The sequence below is a fragment of the Oncorhynchus keta genome, chromosome 22, assembly GCF_023373465.1.
Source record: "Oncorhynchus keta strain PuntledgeMale-10-30-2019 chromosome 22, Oket_V2, whole genome shotgun sequence".
Classification (NCBI taxonomy): domain Eukaryota; kingdom Metazoa; phylum Chordata; class Actinopteri; order Salmoniformes; family Salmonidae; genus Oncorhynchus; species Oncorhynchus keta.
In genome coordinates, this window is record NC_068442.1 from 47,902,498 (window position 1) to 47,918,545 (window position 16,048).

At 47.0% G+C, this 16,048-nt stretch overlaps 1 protein-coding gene and 1 long non-coding RNA gene across 2 annotated transcripts in view; both read left to right on the plus strand.

The window, feature by feature from the left end:
• Positions 1-16,048, plus strand: part of LOC118401577 (E3 ubiquitin-protein ligase RNF13-like) — a gene marked incomplete at its 5' end in the record, with an annotated part of 70,966 nt that overhangs the window by 14,545 nt on the left and 40,373 nt on the right. The gene's annotated exons all lie outside the window — the stretch shown is intronic.
• LOC127910694 (uncharacterized) lies at positions 14,487-15,465 on the plus strand. Its single transcript, XR_008075783.1, has 3 exons — positions 14,487-14,746; positions 15,105-15,236; positions 15,393-15,465. It is a non-coding gene; the product is annotated as an uncharacterized LOC127910694 (long non-coding RNA).

Consider the following 16,048-nt stretch of genomic DNA (forward strand, 5'->3'; position numbering starts at 1 on the left):
ATAGAAACATCGATGTACAGTGCAAATGTAGGGAGGTAATGCATTAAATAGGTCATAGTGGCAAAATAATTACAATTTAGTATTAATACTGGAGTGATAGATGTGCAGATGATGATGTGCAATTAGAGATACTGGGGTGCAAAAGAGCAAGAGGGTAAGTAATAATATGGGGATGAGGTAGCTGGGTGGGCTATTTACAGATGAGCAATGTACAGGTACAGTGTTCGGCAAGCTGCTCAGACAGCTGATGCTTAAAGTTAGAGAGCGAGATATAAGACTCCAGCTTCAGTGATTTTTGAAATTCGTTCCAGTCATTGGTAGCAGAGAACTGGAAGGAAAGGCGGCCAAAGAAGCGTTGGCTTTGGGGATGACCAGTGAAATATACCTGCTGGAGCGCGTGCTACGAGTGGGTGTTGCTATGGTGACCAGTGAGCTGAGATAAGGCGGGGCGTTACCTAGCAAAGACTTACAGATGACGTGGAGCCAGTGGGGTTGGCAACGAATATGTAGCGAGGGCCAGCCAACAAGAGCATACAGGTTGCAGTGGTAGGTAGTATATGGGGCTTTGGTGACTAAACGAATGGCACTGTGTTAGACTACATCCAGTTTTCTGAGTGGAGTGTTGAAGGCTATTTTGTAAATGACATCGCTGAAGTCAAGGATTGGTAGGATGGTCCGTTTGGCAGCATGAGGGAAGGAGGCTTTGTTGTGAAATAGGAAGCCGATTCTAGTTTTAATTTTGTATTGGAGATGTTTAATGTGAGTCTGGAAGGAGAGTTTACAGTCTAACCAGACACCTAGGTATTTGTGGTTGTCCACATATTCTAATTGAGAACCGTCCAGAGTAGTGATGCTGTATGGGCGGGAAGGTGCGGGAAGCAATCGGTTGAAGAGCATGCACTTAGTTTTACTAGCATTTAAAAGCAGTTGGAGGCCACGGAAGGAGTGTTGTATGGCGTTGATGCTCGTTTGAAGGTTTGTTAGCACAGTGTCCAAAGAAGGGCCAGATGTATTCAGAATGGTGTCGTCTGCGTAGAGGTGGATCAGAGAATCATCAGCAGCAAGAGCGACTTCAATGATGTATACAGAGAAAAGAGTCGGCCCGAGAATTGAACCCTGTGGCACCCCCATAGAGACTGCCAGAGGTCCGGACAACAGGCCCTCCGATTTGATACACTGAACTCTATCTGAAAGGTAGTTGGTGAACCAGACGAGGCAGTCATTTGAGAAGCCAAGGCTTTTGAGTCTGCCGATAAGAATGTGGTGATTGACAGAGTTGAAAGCCGGTCGATGAAGACTGCTGCACAGTACTGTCTTTTTCCGATGGCGGTTATGATATCATTTAGGACCTTGGGTGTGGCTGAGGTACACCCATGAACAGCTTAGAAACCAGATTGCATAGCGGAGAAGGTACGGTGGGATTCGAAATGGTTGGTGATCTGTTTGTTAACTTGGCTTTCAAAGATTTTAGAAAGGCAGGGCAGGGTGGATATAGGTCTAAAACAATTTGGGTCTAGAGCGTCTCCCCCTTTGAAAATGGGGGATCTCAGACGATACGAAAGAGAGGTTGAATAGGCTAGTAATAGGGGTTGCAACAATTTCAGCAGATAATTATAGAAAGAGAGAGGGTCAAGATTGTCTACCTCAGCTGATTTGTAGAGATTCAGATTTTGCAGCTCTGTCAGAACATCAGCTGTCTGGATTTGGGTGAAGGAGACGCGGGGGGGTGCTTGGGAAAGTTGCTGCAGGGGGTGCTGAGATGTTGGTAGGGGTAGCCAGGTGGAAAGCATGGCCAGCCGTAGAAAAATGCTTATTGAAATGATCGCTTATTGAAATGATCGATTATTGTAGATTTATCGGTGGTGACAGTGTTTCCTAGCCTCAGTGCAGTGGGCAGCTGGGGGGAGGTTCTCTTATTCTCCATGGACTTTGCAGTGTCCCAAAACATTTTGGAATTAGTGCTACAGGATGCACATTTCTGTTAGGAAGGCTAAGGCTAGCTTTTTCCAACTGACTGAGTATATTGGTTCCTGACTTCCCTGAAAAGTTGCATATCACGGGGTCTATTCGATGCTAATGCAGAATGCCACAGGATGTTTTTGTGCTGGTCAAGGGCAGTCAAGTCTGGGGTGAACCAAAGGCTATATCTGTTTTAGGGAGCATTTGACAGTGATGAGGGGTGGTCGTTTGACCGCAGACCCATTACTCATGCAGGCAATGAGGAAGTGATCGCTGAGATCCTGGTTGAAGACAGCAGAGGTGTATTTAGAGGGCAAGTTGGTCAGGATGATATCTAAGAGGGTGCCCATAGTTACGGATTTAGGGTTGTACCTGGTAGGTTCCTTAATAATTTGTGTGAGGTTGAGGGCATCTAGCTTGGATTGTAGGATGACCAGGGTGTTAAGCATGTCCCAGTTTAGGTCACCTAACAGTAGAAACTCTGAAGATAGATGGGGGTGATCAAGTTACATATGGTGTCCAGGGCAGAGCTGGGGTCTGAAGGGGGTCTATAACAAGTGGCAACTGTGAGATACTTATTTCTGGAAAGATGGATTTTTAGAAGTTGAAGCTCGAATTGTTTGGGCACAGACCTGGACAGTAATACAGAACTCTGCAGCTAACTCCACCCCCTTTGGCAGTTCTATCTTGTCGGAAAATGTTATAGTTAGGGATGGAAATTTCAGGATATTTTGTGTCCTTCCTATGCCAGGATTCAGACACGGTTGGGACATCAAGGTTGGTGGAGTGTGCTAAAGCAGTGACTAAAACAAACTTAGAGAGGAGGCTTCTGATGTTAACATGCATGAAACCAAGGCTTTTACGGTTACAGAAGTCAACAAATGAGAGCGCCTGGGGAATGGGAGTGGAGCTGGGGGCTGCAGCGCCTGGGTTAACCTTTACATCACCAGAGGAACGGAGGAGGAGTGGGATAAGGGTACGGCTAAAGGCTATAAGAACTGGTCGTCTAGTGCGTTGGGAACAGAGAATAAAAGGAGCAGATTTCTGGGCGTGGTAGAATAGATTCAGGACATAATGCACAGACAAGGGTATGGTAGGATGTGAGTACAGTGGAGGTAAACCTAGGCATTGAGAGACGATGAGAGAAGTTGCATCTCTGGACGCACTATTTAAGCCAGGTGAGGTCACCGCATGTGTGGGGGGGGACAAAAGGTCTAGCTAAGTCATGTTGAGGAGGGCTGGAGGCTCTGCAATGAAATAAGACAATAAGAACTCACCAAAAGAGTAGTAGACAAGGCATATTGACATTAGAGAGAAGCATAAAGCAATCACAGGTGTTGATCGAGAGCGCTAAGACAACAACGGGTAAATGTGATGGATAGGCAGAGAGGGTCAGTTAGGTAAACACAGGACCTGAGTTCGACGCTGGGGCCGACAGATAAACAAAATGAGGTACTGTGTTAGTGAACAGTCCAGCAGCTGTGTAGGCGAGTGATCAGAGGTTCCAATGAGCAGCAATAGGTGAGTCAGGGAGCCGTTCGGTAGTCACTACTACGCTAGGCGAGCGGGAGATAGTAGACAAGGCATATTGACATTTAGGGAGAGGCATGTGTAGCCGAGTGATCATAGGATCCAGTGAGTAGCTAGGTGAGCTGGAGACTAGCTGGCCGGGGCTAGCAGATGGATAAGACACATTTACCTTAAGCCAATGTCTCAACGCAATCGAGCTCCAACCAAAGAGAGACAGAGACTTGGTTATTTCAGGACAGTTTAGACCTACTAATCTGAGTTAAAACCCTTTTTTAATGAATGGAAAATCCACAAAGACTTTAGTGTAGCAGCATAGTAGGCCTAATTTTCTTCTCCGCAACAAAGGAGACGTTTTTTAAATGTTTACACGGCGCTCTGAACCGTTGAGAGAGAGAGGGGTGTGTGAGAAGAAAAGGAGGTAATAGGGAGGGTGGGGGAGGCGATATGTGAGGAGAGAGCGAGGGGCGGAATGAAAAGCTCTGATTTTGATCATTTGAGCTGTTAGCATCATAGACTGTCTGCCTCTCAGATGAAAACATATGATACATGCTTCAAATGAACAGTGCTGAGGATGAAGGTGAAACACACAGTCGTGCACAAGGAAACACAGTTCCTCACAACAGAGGGAGAGAACAGTTTTATTGTGTCTGTGACATCAGAGCAGGAGTATAGAGAGGATGAGAGGAGACAGAATCACACACAGATGGTAGGAAGTGAGAGGAGATGGAATCACACACAGATGGTAGGAAATGAGAGGAGACTGAATCACACAGAGATGGTAGGAAATGAGAGGAGACAGAATCACACAGAGATGGTAGGAAGTGAGAGGAGACAGAATCACACAGAGATGGTAGGAAATGAGAGGAGACAGAATCACACAGAGATGGTAGGAAGTGAGAGGAGACAGAATCACACAGAGATGGTAGGAAATGAGAGGAGACAGAATCACACAGAGATGGTAGGAAATGAGAGGAGACAGAATCACACAGAGATGGTAGGAAGTGAGAGGAGACAGAATCACACACAGATGGTAGGAAATGAGAGGTGACAATCACACACAGATGGTAGGAAATGAGAGGAGACAGAATCACACAGAGATGGTAGGAAGTGAGAGGAGACAATCACACACAGATGGTAGGAAATGAGAGGAGACAGAATCACACACAGATGGTAGGAAATGAGAGGAGACAGAATCACACACAGATGGTAGGAAGTGAGAGGAGACAGAATCACACACAGATGGTAGGAAGTGAGAGGAGACAGAATCACACACAGATGGTAGGAAGTGAGAGGAGACAGAATCACACACAGATGGTAGGAAGTGAGAGGAGACAGAATCACACACAGATGGTAGGAAGTGAGAGGAGACAGAATCACACACAGATGGTAGGAAAATTAGAGGAGACAGAATCACACACAGATGGTAGGAAGTGAGAGGAGACAGAATCACACACAGATGGTAGGAAGTGAGAGGAGACAGAATCACACACAGATGGTAGGAAGTGAGAGGAGACAGAATCACACACAGATGGTAGGAAATGAGAGGAGACAGAATCACACACAGATGGTAGGAAGTGAGAGGAGACAGAATCACACACAGATGGTAGGAAGTGAGAGGAGACAGAATCACACACAGATGGTAGGAAGTGAGAGGAGACAGAATCACACACAGATGGTAGGAAGTGAGAGGAGACAGAATCACACAGAGATGGTAGGAAATGAGAGGAGACAATCACACACAGATGGTAGGAAGTGAGAGGAGACAGAATCACACAGAGATGGTAGGAAATGAGAGGAGACAGAATCACACACAGATGGTAGGAAATGAGAGGAGACAGAATCACACACAGATGGTAGGAAGTGAGAGGAGACAGAATCACACAGAGATGGTAGGAAATGAGAGGAGACAGAATCACACACACACATGGTAGGAAATGAGAGGAGACAGAATCACACACAGATGGTAGGAAGTGAGAGGAGACGGAATCACACAGATGGTAGGAAGTGAGAGGAGACGGAATCACACACAGATGGTAGGAAATGAGAGGAGACGGAATCACACAGATGGTAGGAAGTGAGAGGAGACAGAATCACACACAGATGGTAGGAAGTGAGAGGAGACAGAATCACACACAGATGGTAGGAAGTGAGAGGAGACAGAATCACACACAGATGGTAGGAAATGAGAGGAGACAGAATCACACAGAGATGGTAGGAAATGAGAGGAGACGGAATCACACAGAGATGGTAGGAAGTGAGAGGAGACAGAATCAGAGAGAGAATCCTCCTCTCAGGAAGTGAGAGGAGGATTCCAGTACTCCTTTTAGTCATACAGGGCTAACCGATAGCCAGGGAGGTTGTTGGAGACCCACTGGGCCAGTGTACCATCCACATCAGTGGTCTGCTATTTTCAATCTAGGATATATAATTAATGTTAGTTCACTATGTAGATTATTTAGCGTCCGCGTGCTGCACACACAGCCTAGTTGGAGAGGAATCATCTGTCGTGCAGCTCTCAGCTGGTTGTCGCACGGATCAGCTCACAGAAGAGCGACATCGGTAGGTTAGGTTGTTAGAACTACTAGTAACTGTTATCTAAGGCAACAATGTGTATACAAACCAGTTATTACAAATGTTTGTTTGGTTCAAAGTCTTGGTTGAATGAATATACTCCTCCCCCCGCCCCCAAAAAATCTCCCCAATTTAAATGATGACTGCAAAGTAGGCCTACCAGGCAGAATGATATGATGATGAGTTGTATTTATGTTCTGTCAAACTCTGCCTTCACATGTAGGCTAAACGCTGACAGTACAGAAACACTGCAGTCAAACAACGGTTTCTTGCTAGCTGCACAATTGTATTTCAAGGGCAACCCCTTGAGTAGAAACTAATGGGGAAAAACCACAGGGTCGTGGGTGATGTGTGTATCATTTCAATATCAGGTGATTTTATCTTTCATTAAATCAGACTGACCAAACTAACCTACCCTTCATACACAAATAATTACATTTTAACTTTGCAATATCATATTTACTGTTTTTTATTTATTTATTTTATTTATTTATTGGGGTGTTATTGTTAGGTGATTTTGACCAATCAGCAGGCTTCAGTTGTAGGGCCCTATAAAATCAGCCTGCTGATTGGTCAAAATCACAATTAACACCCTTATTTTTTCCCCCAACAAATATTATTATTATTTTATTTTTTTAAACAGTAAATATGATATTGCAAAGTTAAAATGTAATTATTTGTGTATGAAGAGTAGGTTAGTTTGGTCAGTCTGATTTAATGAAAGATAAAATCAGCTGATATTGAAATGATACACACATCACCCACTAACTACCCTGTGAGATATTGGCCCAGGCCAATAGCGTTGGGCCAAATGCCATTGACAAATTGACCTGAATGTTTTAGAACAGGAGCCTCCTGGGGTAGATTAGTTTTGGAGGGCTCACAGCTAAAGGAGAATGAAGAGGGAGGGGTGCAAGGTTAGCACTTCCTGCATGCTGGGCCTCTGAAATGAGGGGAGATGAAGGGGCGGGGGCTGGTTGGTGACCCATTTGACCCCAGCCGTGGGGGAAGGAAACCCGACACTACACTACCCCCGCCCCACTTTCTCACCCCCCTCCCTCCCTTCCGTGTCCGCCTGTGTGAAAAGAGACCCCCCCCCTCCCCCTCCTTACCAAGCTTCGCCTGGGACAGAAAGCGGAAGGCCGGTGAATCAACCCTTTTCCTGCCCCTCACCACGAAACGCACTCTTAATATAGAGGGACAAAATGGCCGTGTTGTGTAACGCACATGCTCTGTCATACAGTGTGAAGGCAAGGCGTCAAAATGCTTCAGTTTGGCTGGCGCCTATCCGAACGCGGCTAGACGAACCAAATGAGTGTGCTCGCATCCTCCCTTACGAGACATTTGCTTGAGAAAAAAGCTGCAAAAAAAAGCTGTTTGTTCATTTTGAGACGCCGCAGCCAGTATACACTTCCTCAAAAGTCAGAATTAATACAAGATAACTCAAGAAATCTGTTATTAATTTAGATTCCCCCCCCGAAGAGATCTTAGTTGCGATTTTACATCTAAGACGTTAGGTGTCGTATTTCTTATTTAAAAAATGTGCATGAAAGTGAGTGGTCCCTCTTTGAATGAATCCCTACTGTTGACCAATCACAGACGAAGGGGCGTGGACTTTGGCTTAAAACTTTGGCTTGCCTCCGGAACAAAATGCCCGAACAACCCCCCCCCTAAAAAAAACTTGCCAACGAACCAAGAAAACTTACTTTTACATTGCCAAAGCAAATGGACAAACGACAAACTTATATTTAGTTTTTGCCATAAACATATAAAAGTGACGAGTTCTGTTTATAATTCCTGATTTACAGTACGGTCTTGTAGTTCTTGACCTCAGCATTCAGCACCTGGTGTTCCCAGGTCACCTCCCATCCAAGCACTAACCAGCCCGACCCTGCTTCGGTTCTGTCACTGACCTTATGACTATTACTGCTTTCACTTAGGATTTATGGTATTTTGTCTGTAAAACAAATTGGGTAATGTTTATATGACAAACGGGCCAATTTTGACCACATTCTTGTGATGTGGGTGGTCATCTAATGTAATAAATCCATTGAAAGGAAAGAGGATACCTAGTCGGTTGTACAACTGAACATCATTCAACTGAAATGTGTCTTCTGCATTTAACCCAACCCCTTCTGAATCAGAGAGGTGCGGAGAGCTGCCTTAATCGACATCCGCGTCTTCGGCGCGCGGGGAACAGGGGGTTAACTGCCTTGCTCAGGGGAACAGTGGGTTAACTGCCTTGCTCAGGGGAACAGTGGGTGAACTGCCTTGTTCAGGGGAACAGTGGGTTAACTGCCTTGCTCAGGGGAACAGTGGGTGAACTGCCTTGTTCAGGGGAACAGTGGGTTAACTGCCTTGCTCAGGGGAACAGTGGGTGAACTGCCTTGTTCAGGGGAACAGTGGGTTAACTGCCTTGCTCAGGGGAACAGTGGGTGAACTGCCTTGTTCAGGGGAACAGTGGGTTAACTGCCTTGCTCAGGGGAACAGTGGGTGAACTGCCTTGTTCAGGGGAACAGTGGGTTAACTGCCTTGCTCAGGGGAACAGTGGGTGAACTGCCTTGCTCAGGGGAACAGTGGGTTAAGTGCCTTGCTCAGGGGAACAGTGGGTTAACTGCCTTGCTCAGGGGAACAGTGGGTGAACTGCCTTGTTCAGGGGAACAGTGGGTTAAGTGCCTTGCTCAGGGGAACAGTGGGTGAACTGCCTTGTTCAGGGGAACAGTGGGTTAAGTGCCTTGCTCAGGGGAACAGTGGGTGAACTGCCTTGTTCAGGGGAACAGTGGGTTAAGTGCCTTGCTCAGGGGAACAGTGGGTTAACTGCCTTGTTCAGGGGAACAGTGGGTTAACTGCCTTGCTCAGGGGAACAGTGGGTGAACTGCCTTGTTCAGGGGAACAGTGGGTGAACTGCCTTGTTCAGGGGAACAGTGGGTGAACTGCCTTGTTCAGGGGAACAGTGGGTGAACTGCCTTGTTCAGGGGAACAGTGGGTTAACTGCCTTGTTCAGGGGAACAGTGGGTAATGTGCCTTGCTCAGGGAACAGTGGGTTAACTGCCTTGCTCAGGGGCAGAACGTCAAATTTTTATCTTGTCAATATACACCATAGAAAATAATCCATAATTGATTAGTTGAGGCAGGTCCTAAGAAACATTGTCAGACTAATGAAATGTATTGTTTTTAACAATGGAATGGCATTTTTTTGTTTGATACATCCAAATGAATAAAATCGATAGTTCATTTATTTTGTTAATTTATTTGGTTAATTAAACAGACAAGACCTACACCTACCCCAGACAAGACAGACCTAGACACACCTACACCTACCCCAGACAAGACAGACCCAGACACACCTACACCTACCCCAGACAAGACAGACCTAGACACACCTACCCCAGACAAGATAGACCTAGACACACCTACACCTACCCCAGACAAGACAGACCTAGACACACCTACACCTACCCCAGACAAGACAGACCTAGACACACCTACACCTACCCCAGACAAGACAGACCCAGACACACCTACACCTACCCCAGACAAGACAGACCTAGACACACCTACCCCAGACAAGACAGACCTAGACACACCTACACCTACCCCAGACAAGACAGACCTAGACACACCTACACCTACCCCAGACAAGACAGACCTAGACACACCTACACCTACCCCAGACAAGACAGACCTAGACACACCTACACCTACCCCAGACAAGACAGACCTAGACACACCTACACCTACCCCAGACAAGACAGACCTAGACACACCTACACCTACCCCAGACAAGACAGACCTAGACACACCTACACCTACCCCAGACAAGACAGACCTAGACACACCTACACCTACCCCAGACAAGACAGACCTAGACACACCTACCCCAGACAAGACAGACCAGACACCTACCCCAGACAAGACAGACCTAGACACACCTACCCCAGACAAGACAGACCTAGACACACCTACCCCAGACAAGACAGACCTAGACACACCTACACCTACCCCAGACAAGACAGACCACACACATCTACACCTACCCCAGACAAGACAGACCTAGACACACCTGCATTACCCCAGACAAGACAGACCCAGTCACATTTAAAAAACCCCAGACAAGACAGACCTAGACACACCTACACCTACCCCAGACAAGACAGACCTAGACAGACCTACACCTACCCCAGACAAGATAGACAAGACAGACCTACACCTACCCCAGACAAGATAGACCTAGACACACCTACACCTACCCCAGACAAGATAGACAAGACAGACCTACACCTACCCCAGACAAGACAGACCTAGACACACCTACACCTACCCCAGACAAGATAGACAAGACAGACCTACACCAACACCGATCACAGTCAACACACAGAGTAAACAGAATGAAATACAAGCATTTTTCCCACACGTCTTGCATTATGGCAACATGTAGAACCGCTGTCATATAAAAAAAATCTGTATTTTGAAACGGAAGCCGAGACAAGCCCATGCTTTTTTTGATCCACGTTTCATCTCTTTCCTACCCGCACTCCCCTTTTATTAGGGGAGCAGGCATAAAAGGGACTTATATTGTGAAGGTTTCTTCATCATGATACTGATTTAGAAAACAACAGCAATCTTATATTTTCAAAAGCATACGAGTCTCAGGTTCATATTTCACAACATCCGCAGGATTTTGGAGTTTCCTTCGAGCAAAAATAATAGACCTCGACCCTTATCTGTGATCGATGAGCAAACAAATTTATATCAGTAAATCCACCTCCACTTATTACCCAAATGTACAGACTGAGATTCAGTGAAACGAAATACCATGGATTTATTAAGACACGTGTTCAGAGTAGTAAACAGAGGTTATTAAGCAGCTACGACTGAAAATAATCCACTTGTTAATTAAACTACATTTTTAAATTTGATTTATTGACCCTTTATTTAACTAGGCAAGCCAGTTAAGAACAAATTCTTATTTACAATGACGGCCTACACCGAGCCAAACCCGGATGACACTGGGCCAATTGTGTGCCACCCTATGGGACATCCAACCACGGCTGGTTGTGATACAGCCTGGATTCAATCAGAACCTGAATGTAACTGCACATCGGCCAATACCGATGTTGGCATTTTTTAGCTAATGTCATCCGATTCTAATATGTTCACCAATATATCCCTAATCCTATGTGTATGACTCGTCTGGGTCAGGGTGTGTATGACTCGTCTGGGTCAGGGTGTGTATGACTCGTCTGGGTCAGGGTGTGTATGACTCGTCTGGGTCAGGGTGTGTATGACTCGTCTGGGTCAGGGTGTGTATGACTCGTCTGGGTCAGGGTGTGTATGACTCGTCTGGGTCAGGGTGTGTATGACTCGTCTGGGTCAGGGTGTGTATGACTCGTCTGGGTCAGGATGTGTATGACTCGTCTGGGTCAGGGTGTGTATGACTCGTCTGGGTCAGGGTGTGTGTGTGTATGACTCGTCTGGGTCAGGGTGTGTATGACTCGTCTGGGTCAGGGTGTGTATGACTCGTCTGGGTCAGGGTGTGTCCTATGTGTATGACTCGTCTGGGTCAGGGTGTGTATGACTCGTCTGAGTCAGGGTGTGTATGACTCGTCTGGCTCAGGGTGTGTCCTATGTGTATGACTCGTCTGGGTCAGGGTGTGTATGACTCATCTGGGTCAGGGTGTGTATGACTCATCTGGGTCAGGGTGTGTCCTATGTGTATGACTCGTCTGGGTCAGGGTGTGTATGACTCGTCTGGGTCAGGGTGTGTATGACTCGTCTGGGTCAGGGTGTGTATGACTCGTCTGGGTCAGGGTGTGTATGACTCGTCTGGGTCAGGATGTGTATGACTCGTCTGGGTCAGGGTGTGTATGACTCGTCTGGGTCAGGGTGTGTATGACTCGTCTGGGTCAGGGTGTGTCCTATGTGTATGACTCGTCTGGGTCAGGGTGTGTATGACTCGTCTGGGTCAGGGTGTGTCCTATGCGTATGACTTGTCTGGGTCAGGATGTGTATGACTCGTCTGGGTCAGGATGTGGCTTATCTCCTGTTGTTATGTCTCTGTGCTGTTGTTGTATCAACACAGTCCGTCCTGCTCTGCTCCCCTGACCTTAATGACATGTGGCCTGGTGATCTCATCTCCAGGGAGTGACACACACACACACACACACACACACACACACACACACACACACACACACACACACACACACACACACACACACACACAGGGTTTCAGCGCTATAGTGCAGCTGTGCAGCATTATCAGTTGCAAAGCCCCTCCCTACAGTTTCAATAGCTCTTATCTAATCAGAAGTCTGAACCTTGAAACAGCCCCACTTTGCAACAGATTCTTTCCAAAAGCAAGAGAGAGAGAAGGGGAGGGGAGAGAGGTTGATGCAGGGAAAGGGGGGAGAACAAGAGAAGGAAAAGGGAGAAAGTGAGAGACGGAGGGAGAGAGAGATCAAGGAGTGTGAATCAAGCCTAGAGAGGAGCGTATGGGGGAACTGATGTGCAGCTACTGTATAAACAGTAGAGGGAGGGAGAATGGTGAGAGCCTCAGTTGGCCAGGAGAGGAGAGGCTGACAACTCCAGGCCAGGAGACGTTGGTTGTTGGCTGCACCACAGTGACCCTGATTCTGCAGTGCTGGCTGACAATGCAGCAACACACACATTGACGCGTCAGTGATTACTGATGCTGTCAACTGTCTCTGTCATCACAGACGAGGCTACGAATCCCACTGTTTGCGCAATGGTTTCATCGTTAGAGGAATACAGTACTTAAACATTTCATATTCTTTATTTACTTCAAATCAAATCAAATCAAATTTATTTATATAGCCCTTCGTACATCAGCTGATATCTCAAAGTGCTGTACAGAAACCCAGCCTAAAACCCCAAACAGCAAACAATGCTCTCTCTTGAGAGTATTTTGATTTTACTATACAGCTTTCTCCACTTCCTGTCCTGCCCATACATTATTAGTCACTCGCGCCGAATACAACGTGTAGACCTTACAGTGAAATGCTTACTTACGAGCACCTAACTAACAATGCAGTTTAAAAAATAAAAAATAAACACGGATAAGAATAAGAAATAAAAGTAACAAGTAATTACTCCAAGTGTTGACAGTTGCAGTACAGTTTGTCCACCTCTCTGCTCTCTATGCTTCTGCCCATAGACTATCTATCAGGCAGTCCACAGGTTTACAGTGCTGTACTAGTTAGTCATGCATCTCCAGATGGTTCCATTTAAACAGCTCTATCCATGACCAATGATGTTCCTCTTAACTCCTGCCTCCCACATTTACCCAGCTGTCCCGTACTGGACATGGTGTCACACACACACTACCACCACTGCAAATTCATTTCATTTATTCTTCACCATTTAAAACGGATACGAGAACACTTCTCCCTCCTCTAAGTTCACCTTTCACATAGTTTGGTTCCTGGTTAGTGTTTTTTTTACCATGACATACCCACATTCATATAGGATACTGTTTTGTAGCCACATGCTAATTAAGTCATAAGAGTCTACATTTGGGAATTGAATTGCTAGTGTTCCCTCTTTTTAAAAATGTTTTAAATTCCCTTTCTGACATTGACTTGTGTATGTTCATATGAGGGAGAACGTATAGCACTGAGGCAGAACAAGCAAGGCACAGGTAATGAAATGAGCTTAATTAACAGAACTTTGTGTTTAGCACTATCTAGTAAACCATATCTCAATCAAATTGTCATTAAAGATAGACTCAGCGACATAACGTAGGTGCAGTAGGTTGTGGGGTCAATTTCCACAACTAAGAGCGTTTAAAGCGTGAGGCTCAACTTCCCCGCTGTTTTTGTCCCGTGCCTACCACGCTCTTAACAGCGTGAAGTGAACCCATGCACAGATACTGTGTGTGACTGGTGGAGCGAAGTCTTTGCATATCTCCCTCATCTCGATATCTGCTGTGCTGCTCGTAGCCACGCCATTTCTCTTGAGTCTACCTAAGTTCAAAGGGTAACCCGACTTAGAATGTTCTACAGTCAAACTGGAAATGGGATGAAAAGCACTGAAAAAAAAATAATAATTATTGTGTGAATTTGTCATGGATCGTCAACAATCCTCACTTTACCTGAATGTTTGCACATGAGAGGTAGCTAACACCTTTCCTTGGTGACTGACACTGACCAGTGACCACCAATAAACATTCCTTGGTTGACCCCCAGTTGCTTTGTGAGGACATACATTCAAACACATCCTTGCTGATACTGAGCAGAAGCCTGGAAGCTCACATTGCACCCCACTCTGTCACCAACGCATCAGGACGCTAGAGAGTCCAGCTCTGCCACACAGATGGTCCAGTCTAGAGGTCTGTTACGGTGACCGTATTACTGGCAGTCATGAGTCATGAGTCACATGACCACAGCAAAATACCGTTGACCGTTGAGAGTCACTGTAATCTCTTCTTATGCACTCTGGACATGCGTTGGTAGTGCCCAAGTCTCAGGGCTCTATTGTCCCTCCATCAGGTCCCATTGGCCTGGTACTCAGGGCTCTATTGTCCCTCCATCAGGTCCCATTGACCTGGTACTCAGAGCTCTATTGTCCCTCCATCAGGTCCCATTGGCCTGGTACTCAGGGCTCTATTGTCCCTCCATCAGGTCCCATTGGCCTGGTACTCAGAGCTCTATTGTCCCTCCATCAGGTCCTATTGGCCTGGTTCTCAGGGCTCTATTGTCCCTCCATCAGGTCCTATTGGCCTGGTACTCAGGGCTCTATTGTCCCTCCATCAGGTCCCATTGGCCTGGTACTCAGGGCTCTATTGTCCCTCCATCAGGTCCCATTGGCCTGGTACTCAGGGCTCTATTGTCCTTGTCCCTCCATCAGGTCCTAATGGCCTGGTACTCAGGGCTCTATTGTCCCTCCATCAGGTCCCATTGGCCTGGTACTCAGAGCTCTATTGTCCCTCCATCAGGTCCCATTGGCCTGGTACTCAGGGCTCTATTGTCCCTCCATCAGGTCCCATTGGCCTGGTACTCAGGGCTCTATTGTCCCTCCATCAGGTCCTAATGGCCTGGTTCTCAGGGCTCTATTGTCCCTCCATCAGGTCCCATTGGCCTGGTACTCAGAGCTCTATTGTCCCTCCATCAGGTCCTAATGGCCTGGTTCTCAGGGCTCTATTGTCCCTCCATCAGGTCCCATTGGCCTGGTACTCAGGGCTCTATTGTCCCTCCATCAGGTCCCATTGGCCTGGTTCTCAGGGCTCTATTGTCCCTCCATCAGGTCCTCAGGGCTCTATTGTCCCTCCATCAGGTGGCCTGGTTCTCAGGGCTCTATTGTCCCTCCATCAGGTCCCATTGGCCTGGTACTCAGAGCTCTATTGTCCCTCCATCAGGTCCTAATGGCCTGGTTCTCAGGGCTCTATTGTCCCTCCATCAGGTCCCATTGGCCTGGTACTCAGGGCTCTATTGTCCCTCCATCAGGTCCTAATGGCCTGGTTCTCAGGGCTCTATTGTCCCTCCATCAGGTCCTAATGGCCTGGTTCTCAGGGCTCTATTGTCCCTCCATCAGGTCCCATTGGCCTGGTACTCAGGGCTCTATTGTCCCTCCATCAGGTCCCATTGGCCTGGTACTCAGAGCTCTATTGTCCCTCCATCAGGTCCCATTGGCCTGGTACTCAGGGCTCTATTGTCCCTCCATCAGGTCCCATTGGCCTGGTACTCAGAGCTCTATTGTCCCTCCATCAGGTCCTAATGGCCTGGTTCTCAGGGCTCTATTGTCCCTCCACCAGGTCCCATTGGCCTGGTACTCAGAGCTCTATTGTCCTCCATCAGGTCCCATTGGCCTGGTGTCAGGGCTCCTCCATCAGGTCCTAATTGGCCTGGTTCTCAGGGCTCTATTGTCCCTCCATCAGGTCCTAATGGCCTGGTTCTCAGGGCTCTATTGTCCCTCCATCAGGTCCCATTGGCCTGGTTCTCATTGGCCTGGGGCTCTATTGTCCCTCCAT